Below are 9,128 nucleotides of genomic sequence, written 5' to 3' on the forward strand. Positions count from 1 at the left end.
CCCGGAAAGGAGAAATGACCATCACTTTCAAACTGGTTGCAATTAATCCTGATATATGATGGACACACTGTTGTATTTTTATTGCTTTTTATGGTTCGGGCGTTGACTTCTAAGGCCCTAACTATTCAATCTGCTGGAGCAACGCCCTAGGGTGAAGCCTAGGTTGCTCGGAAAGTAGAAATGACCATAAGTTTCATACTGGTTGCAATTATTCGTTTTATACGATGGAAAAACTGTTGTATTTATATCGTATTTTATGCTTCTGGCGTTGACCTCTTAGGCACTAACTATTCGATCTGGTGCAGCAACGCAAGACAGTGATGCCTAGGTTGCCCGGAACGTAGAATTGGCCATCAATTTCAAACTGGCTGCAATTATACCTGTTATATGATGGAAACACTGCTGTATTTTTTTTGAATTTTATAGTTCGGGCGTTGACTTCTAAGGCCCTAACTATTCAATCCGTTGGAGCAACGCCCTAGGGCGAAGCCTAGGTTGCTCGGAACGTAGAAATGACCATAAGTTTCATACTGGTTGCAATTATTCGTTTTATACGATGGAAAAGCCGTTGCATTTATAGTGTTTTTTATGCTTCTGGCGTTAACTTCTAAGGCACTAGCTATTCGATCTGGTGGAGCAACGCCCTAGAGTGAAGCCTAGGTTGCCCGGAACGTAGAAATGACCATAAGTTTCATACTGGTAGCAATTATTCGTTTTATACGATGGAAAAACTGTTGTATTTATATCGTATTTTATGCTTCTGGCGTTGACCTCTTAGGCACTAACTATTCGATCTGGTGCAGCAACGCAAGAGAGTGATGCCTAGGTTGGCCGGAACGTAGAATTGGCCATCAATTTCAAACTGGCTGCAATTATACCTGTTATATGATGGAAACACTGCTGTATTTTTTTTGAATTTTATAGTTCGGGCGTTGACTTCTAAGGCCCTAACTATTCAATCCGTTGGAGCAACGCCCTAGGGTGAAGCCTAGGTTGCTCGGAAAGTAGAAATGACCATAAGTTTCATACTGGTTGCAATTATTCGTTTTATACGATGGAAAAGCTGTTGCATTTATAGTGTTTTTTATGCTTCTGGCGTTAACTTCTAAGGCACTAGCTATTCGATCTGGTGGAGCAACGCCCTAGAGTGAAGCCTAGGCTGCCCGGAACGTAGTATTGGCCATCACTATCAAGCTAGTTGCAATTATTCCTGTTATATGATGGAAGCACTGTTGTATTTTTTTTGCATTTTATGGTTCGGGCGTTGACTTCTAAGACCCTAACTATTCAATCTGTTGGAGCGACGCCCTAGGGTGAAAGCCTAGGTTGCTCGGAATGTAGAAATGACCATAAGTTTCATACTGGTTGCAATTATTCGTTTTATACGATGGAAAAACTGTTGTATTTATATTGTATTTTATGCTTCTGGCGTTGACTTCTAAGGCCCCAGCTGTTCGATCTAGCGGAGCAACGCCCTAGAGTGAAGCCGAGGTTGCCCGGAAAGGAGAAATGACCATCACTTTCAAACTGGTTGCAATTAATCCTTTTATACGATGGAAAAGCTGTTGTATTCATATCGTATTTTATGCTTCTGGCGTTGACTTCTAAGGCACTAACTATTCGATCTGGTGGAGCAACGCCCTAGAGTGAAGCCTAGGTTGCCCGGAACGTAGAATTGGCCATCACTTTCAAACTGGTTGCAATTATTCCTGTTATATGATGGAAACACTGTTGTATTTTAATTGCATTTTATGCTTCGGGCGTTGACTTCTAAGGCCCTAACTATTCAATCTGTTGGAGCAACGCCCTAGGGTGAAGCCTACCTTGCTCGGAAAGTAGAAATGACCATAAGTTTCATACTGGTTGCAATTATTCGTTTTATACGATGGAAAAACTGTTGTATTTATATTGTATTTTATGCTTCTGGCGTTGACTTCTAAGGCCCTAGCTATTCGATCTAGTGGAGCAACGCCCTAGAGTGAAGCCTAGGTAGCCCGGAACGTAGAAATGACCATCACTTTCAAACTGGTTGCAATTAATCCTGTTATACGATGGAAAAGCTGTTGTATTTTTATGGCATTTTATGCTTCGGGCGTTGACTTCTAAGGCCCTAACAACTCAATCTGTTGGAGCAACGCCCTAGGGTGAAGCCTAGGTAGCCCGGAAAGTAGAAATGACGTTAACTTTCACACTGGTTGCAATTATTCGTTTTATCCGATGGAAAAACTGTTGTATTTATATTGTATTTTATACATCTGGCGTTGACTTCTAAGGTACTAACTATTCGATCTAGTGGAGCAACGGCATAGAGTGAAGCCTATGTTGCCCGGAACGTGGAAATGACCATCACTTTCAAACTGGTTGCAATTATTCCTGTTATATGATGGAAAAACTGTTGTATTTTTATTGCATTTTATGCTTCGAGCATTGACTTCTAAGGCCCTAACTATTCAATCTGTTGGAGCAATGCCCTAGGGTGAAGCCTAGGTTGCCCGGAAAGTAAAAATGACCATAACTTTCATACTGGTTGCAATTATTCGTTATATATGATGGAAAAACTGTTGTATTTATATTGTATTTTATGCTTCTGGCGTTCACTTCTTAGGCCCTAACTATTCGATCAGGTGGAACAACGGCCTAGGGTGGAGCCTAGGTTGCCCTGAACGTAGAAATGACCATAACTTTCACACTGGTTGCTATTATTCGTTTTCTACGATGGAAAAACTGTTATATTTGTATTGTATTTTATGCTTCTGGCGTTGACTTCTTAGGCCCTAACTATTCGATCTGGCGGAACAACGCCCTAGAGTGAAGCCTAGGTTGCCCGGAACGTAGAAATGACCATCACTTTCACACGGGTTGCAATTATTCCTGTTATAGAATGGAAAGACTGTTGTATTTTTATTGTATTTTATACTTCAGGCGTTGACTTCTGAGGCCGTAGCTATTCGATGTGATGGAAGAACGCCATAGAGTGAAACCTAGGTTGCCCGGAACGTAGAAATGGCCATAACTTTCACACTGGTTGCAATTATTCGTTTTATACGGTGGAAAAGCTGTTGTATTTATATCGTATTTTATGCTTCTGGCGTTGACTTCTTAGGCCCTAACCATTCGATCTGGCGGAACAACGCCCTAGAGTGAAGCCGAGGTTGCCCGGAACGTAGAAATGACCATAACTTTTACACTGGTAGCAATTATTCGTTTTATACAATGGAAAAACTGTTCTATTTATTTCGTATTTTATGCTTCGGGCGTTGACTTCTAAGGCCCTAACTATTCAATCCGTTGGAGCTACGCCCTAGGGTGAAGCCTAGGTTGCTCGGAAAGTAGAAATAACCATAAGTTTCATACTGGTTGCAATTATTTGTTTCATACGATGGAAAAACTGTTGTATTTATATTGTATCTTATGCTTCTGGCGTTGACTTCTAAGGCACTAACTATTCGATCTGGTGGAGCAACGCCCTAGAGTGAAGCCTAGGTTGCCCGGAACGTAGAATTGGCCATCACTTTCAAACTGGTCGCAATTATTCCTGTTATATGATGGAAACACTGTTGCATCTTTATTGCATTTTATGCTTCGTTCGTTGACTTCTAAGGCCCTAACTATTCAATCTGTTGGAGCAACGCCCTAGGGTGAAGCCTAGGTTGCTCGGAAAGTAGAAATGACCATAAGTTTCATACTGGTTGCAATTATTCGTTTTATACGATGGAAAAGCTGTTGTATTTATATTGTATTTTATGCTTCTGGCGTTGACTTCTAAGGCACTAACTATTCGATCTGGTGGAGCAATGCCCTAGAGTGAAGCCTAGCTTGCCCGGAACGTAGAATTGGCCATCACTTTCAAACTGGTTGCAATTATTCCTGTTATATGATGGAAACACTGTTGTATTTTTATTGCATTTTATGCTTCGGGCGTTGACCTCTAAGACCCTAACTATTCAATCTGTTGGAGCAACGCCCTAGGGTGAGCCTAGGTTGCTCGGAAAGTAGAAATGACCATCACTTTCAAACTGGTTGCAATTAATCCTTTTATACGATGGAAAAGCTGTTGTATTTATATCGTATTTTATGCTTCTGGCGTTTACTTCTAAGGACCTAACTATTCGATCTGGTGGAGCAACGCCCTAGAGTGAAGCCTAGGTTGCTCGGAATGTAGAAATAACCATAACTTTCACACTGCTTGCAATTATTCGTTTTATACGATGGAAACGCTGTTGTATTTATATTGTATTTTATGCCCCTGGCGTTGACTTCTAAGGCCGTAGCTATTAGATGTGGTGGAGCCACGCCCTAGAGTGACGCCTAGGGTGCTCGGAACGTAGAAATGACCATTACCTTCACACTGGTTGCAATTATTCGTTTTATACGGTGGAAAAGCTGTTGTATTTATATCGTTTTTTATGCTTCTGGCGTTGACTGCTTAGACCGTCACTATTGGGTCTGGTGGAGGAACGCCCTGGAGTGAAACCTAGGTTGCCCGGAACGTAGAATTGGCCATCACTTTCAAACTGGTTGCAATTATTCCTGTTATATGATGGAAACACTGTTGTATTTTTTTTATATTATAGGGTTCGGGCGTTGACTTCTAAGGCCCTAACTATTCAATCTGTTGGAGCAACGCCCTAGGGTGAAGCCGAGGTTGCTCGGAAAGTAGAAATGACCATAAGTTTCATACTGGTTGCAATTATTCGTTTTATACGATGGAAAAACTGTTGTATTTATATTGTATTTTATGCTTCTGGCGTTGACTTGTAAGGCACTAACTATTCGATCTGGTGGAGAAACGCCCTAGAGTGAAGCCTAGGTTGCCCGGAAGGTAGAATTGGCCATCACTTTCAAACTGGTTGCAATTATTCGTTTTATACGATGGAAAAACTGTTGTATTTATATTGTATTTTATGCTTCTGGCGTTGACTTCTTAGGCCGTAACTATTCGGTCTGGTGGAGCAACGCCCTGGAGTGAAACCTAGGTTGCCCGGAACGTAGAATTGGCCGTCACTTTCAAACTGGTTGCAATTATTCCTGTTATACGATGCAAACACTGTTGTATTTTTATTGCATTTTATGCTTCGGGCGTTGACTTCTAAGGCCCTAACTATTCAATCTGTTGGAGCAACGCCCTAGGGTGAAGCCTAGGTTGCTCGGAAAGTAGAAATGACCGTAAGTTTCATACTGGTTGCAATTATTCGTTTTATACGATGGAAAAGCTGTTGTATTTATATTGTATTTTATGCTTCTGGCGTTGACTTCTAAGGCACTATCTATTCGATCTGGTGGAGCTACGCCCTAGAGCGAAGCCTAGGTTGCCCGGAACGTAGAATTGGCCATCACTTTCAAGCTGGTTGCAATTATTCCTGTTATATGATGGAAACACTGTTGTATTTTTTTTGCATTTTACGGTTCGGGCGTTGACTTCTAAGGTCCTAACTATTCAATCTGTTGGAGCAACGCTCTAGGGTGAAGCCTAGGTTGCTCGGAAAGTAGAAATGACCATAAGTTTCATACTGGTTGCAATTACTCGTTTCATACGATGGAAAAAGCTGTTGTATTTATATTGTATTTTATGCTTCTGGCGTTGACTTCTAAGGCACTAACTATTCGATCTGGTGGAGCAACGCCCTAGAGTGAAGCCTAGGTTGCCCGGAACGCAGAAATGACCATAACTTTCACACTGGTTGCAATTATTCCTGTTCTACGATGGAAAAACTGTTCTATTTATTTTGTATTTTATGCTTCGGGCGTTAACTTCTAAGGACCTAACTATTCGATCTGGTGGAGCCACGCCCTAGAGTGAAGCCTAGGTTGCCCGGTACGTAGAAATGACCACCACTTTCAAACTGGTTGCAACTATTCCTGTTATAGGATGTAAAAACTGTTGTATTTTTATTGCATTTTATGCGTCGGGCATTGACTTCTAAGGCCCTAGCAATTCCATCGGTTCGAGCAACGCCCTATGGTGAAGCCTAGGTTTCCCGGAAAGTAGAAATGACCATAACTTTCATACTGGTTGCAATTATTCGTTTTATATGATGGAAAAACTGTTGTATTTATATTGTATTTTATGCTTCTGGCGCTCACTTCTTAGGCCCTAACTATTCGATCTGGTGGAACAACTCCCTAGGGTGAAGCCTAGGTTGCCCGGAACATAGAAATGACCATAACTTTCACACTGCTTGCTTTTATTCGCTTTATACGATGGAAAAACTGTTATGTTTATATTGTATTTTATGCTTCTGACGTTGACTTCTTAGGCCCTAACTATTCGATCTGGTGGGACAACGCCCTAGAGTGAAACCTATGTTGCCCGGAACGTAGAAATGACCATTACTTTCACACTGGTAGCAATTATTCCTGTTATACAATGGAAAAACTGTTGTATTTTTATTGCATTTTATGCTACGGCCATTGACTTTTAAGGCCCTAACTATTCAATCTGTTGGAGCAACGCCCTAGGGTGAAGCCTAGGTTGCCCGGAACGTAGAAATGAGCATAACTATCACACTGGTTGCGATTATTCGTTTTATACGGTGGAAAAACTGTTGTATTTATATCGTGTTTTATGCTTCTGGCGTTGACTTCATAGGCCCTAACTATTCCATCTGGCGGAACAACGCCCTAGGGTGAAGCCTAGGTTGCCCGGAAAGTAGAAATGACCATAACGTCAACATTGGTAGCAATTATTCGTTTTATACGATGGAAGAACTGTACTATTTATTTTGTATTTTATGCTTCGGGTGTTGACTTCTAAGGCCCTAGCAATTCGATCTGGTGCAGCAACGCCCTAGAGTGAAGCCTAGGTTGCTCGGAACGTAGAAATGACCATCACTTTCAAACTGGCTGCAATTATTCCTGTTATATGATGGAAAAGCTGTTGTATTTTTATTGCATTTTATTCTTCGGGCATTGACTTCTAAGGCCCTAACTATTCAATCTGTTGGAGCAACGCCCTAGGGTGAAGCCTAGGTTGCCCGGAACATAGAAATGACCATAACTTTCACACTGGTTGCTATTATTCGTGTTATTCGATAGAAAAACTGTTATGTTTATATTGTATTTTATTCTTATGGCGTTGACTTCTTAGGCCCTAACTATTCGATCTGGTGGAACAACGCCATAGAGTGAAGCCTAGGTTACCCGGAACGTAGAAATGACCAGTACTTTCACAATGTTTGCAACTACTCATTTTATACGATGGAATAACTGTTGAACTTATATTGTATTTTATCCTTCTGGCGTTGACTTCTTAGGACCTAGCTATTCGATCTGGTGGAGCAACGCCATGGAGTGAAACCTAGGTTGCCCGGTACGTAGAAATGACCATTACTTTCACACTGGTTGCAATTATTCCTGTTATACGATGGAAAAACTGTTGTACTTTTATTGCATTTTATGCTACGGCCATTGACTTTTAAGGCCCTAACTATTCAATCTGTTGGAGCAACGCCCTAGGGTGAAGCCTAGGTTGCCCGGAACGCAGAAGTGACCATAACTTTCACACTGGTTGCAATTATTCCTGTTCTACGATGGACAAACTGTTGTATTTATATCGTATTTTATGCTTCTGGCGTTGACGTCTAAGGACCTAACTATTCGATCTTGTGGAGCAACGCTCTAGAGTGAAGCCTAGGCTACTCGGAATGTAGGAATGACCATAAATTTCACACTGGTCGCAATCATTCGTTTTATACGATGGAAAAACTGTTGCATCTTTATCGTATTTTACGCTTCTGGCGTGACTTCGAAGGCTCTAACTATTCGATCTGTTGGAGCAACGCCCTAGGGTGAAGCCTAGGTTGCCCGGAACGTAGAAATGACCATAACTTTCACACTGGTTGCAATTATTCCTGTTCTACGATGGACAAACTGTTGTATTTTAATTGCGTTTTATGCTTTTAGCGATGAATTCTAAGTCCCTATCTATTCGATCTGGTGCAGCAACGCCCTAGAGTGACGCCAAGGTTTCTCGGAACGTAGAAATGACCATTACTTTCACACTGGTTGCAATTATTCGTTTTATACGATGGACAAGCTGTTGTATTTATTTCATATTTTATGCTTCTGGCGTTGACTTCTTAGGACCTAGCTATTCGATCTGGTGGAGCAACGCCATGGAGTGAAACCTAGGTTGGCCGGTACGTAGAAATGACCATAACTTTCACACTGGTTGCTATTATTCGTTTTATACGATGGAAAAACTGTTATATTTATATTGTATTTTATGCTTCTGACGTTGACTTCTAAGGCAGTAGCTATTAGATGTGGTGGAGCAACGCCCTAGAGTGACCCCTAGGTTGCCCGGATCGTAGAAATGACCATTACTTTCACAATGTTTGCAATTATTCATTTTATACGATGGAAAAACTGTTGTACTTATATTGATTTTATTCTTCTGGCGTTGACTTCTTAGGCCCTAACTATTCGGTCTGGTGGAAAAACGCCCTAGAGTGAATCCTAGGTTGCTCGGAATGTAGAAATGACCATAACTTTCACACTGGTTGCAATTAGTCCTGTTATACGATGGAAAAACGGTTGTATGTTTACCGTACTTTATGATTCTGGCGATTAATTCTAAGTCCCTAGCTATTCCACCTGGAGGAGCAACGCTCTGTAGTGAAGCCTAGGTTGTCCGGGACGTAGAAATGACCATTACTTTCACACTGCTTGCAATTATTCATTTTATACGATGGAAAATCTGTTGTATTTATCTTGTATTTCATGATTCTGGCTATTAATTCTAAGACCCTAGCTATTCCCTCTGGCGGAGCAACGCCCTAGAGCGAATCCTAGGTTGCCCGGATCGTAGAAATACCATTACTTTCACACAGGAGGCAATTATTCATTTTATATGATGGAAAGACCGTTGTATTTATTTTGTAGTTTATGCTTCTGGCGATGGCTTCTAAGGCCCTAACTATTCGATCTGGTGGAGCAACGCCTCAGAGTTAAGTCTAGGATGCCCGAAACGTCGATATGATCATTACTTTCGCACTGGTTGCAATTAGTCATGATATACGATGGAAAAACGGTTGCATTTTTATTGTATTTTATGCTTCTGGCGTTGACTTCTAAGGCCGTAGCTATTACATATGGTGGAGCAACGCCCTATAGTGACAGCTAGGTTA

Source organism: Calliopsis andreniformis, unplaced genomic scaffold (assembly GCF_051401765.1).
Source record: "Calliopsis andreniformis isolate RMS-2024a unplaced genomic scaffold, iyCalAndr_principal scaffold0033, whole genome shotgun sequence".
Classification (NCBI taxonomy): domain Eukaryota; kingdom Metazoa; phylum Arthropoda; class Insecta; order Hymenoptera; family Andrenidae; genus Calliopsis; species Calliopsis andreniformis.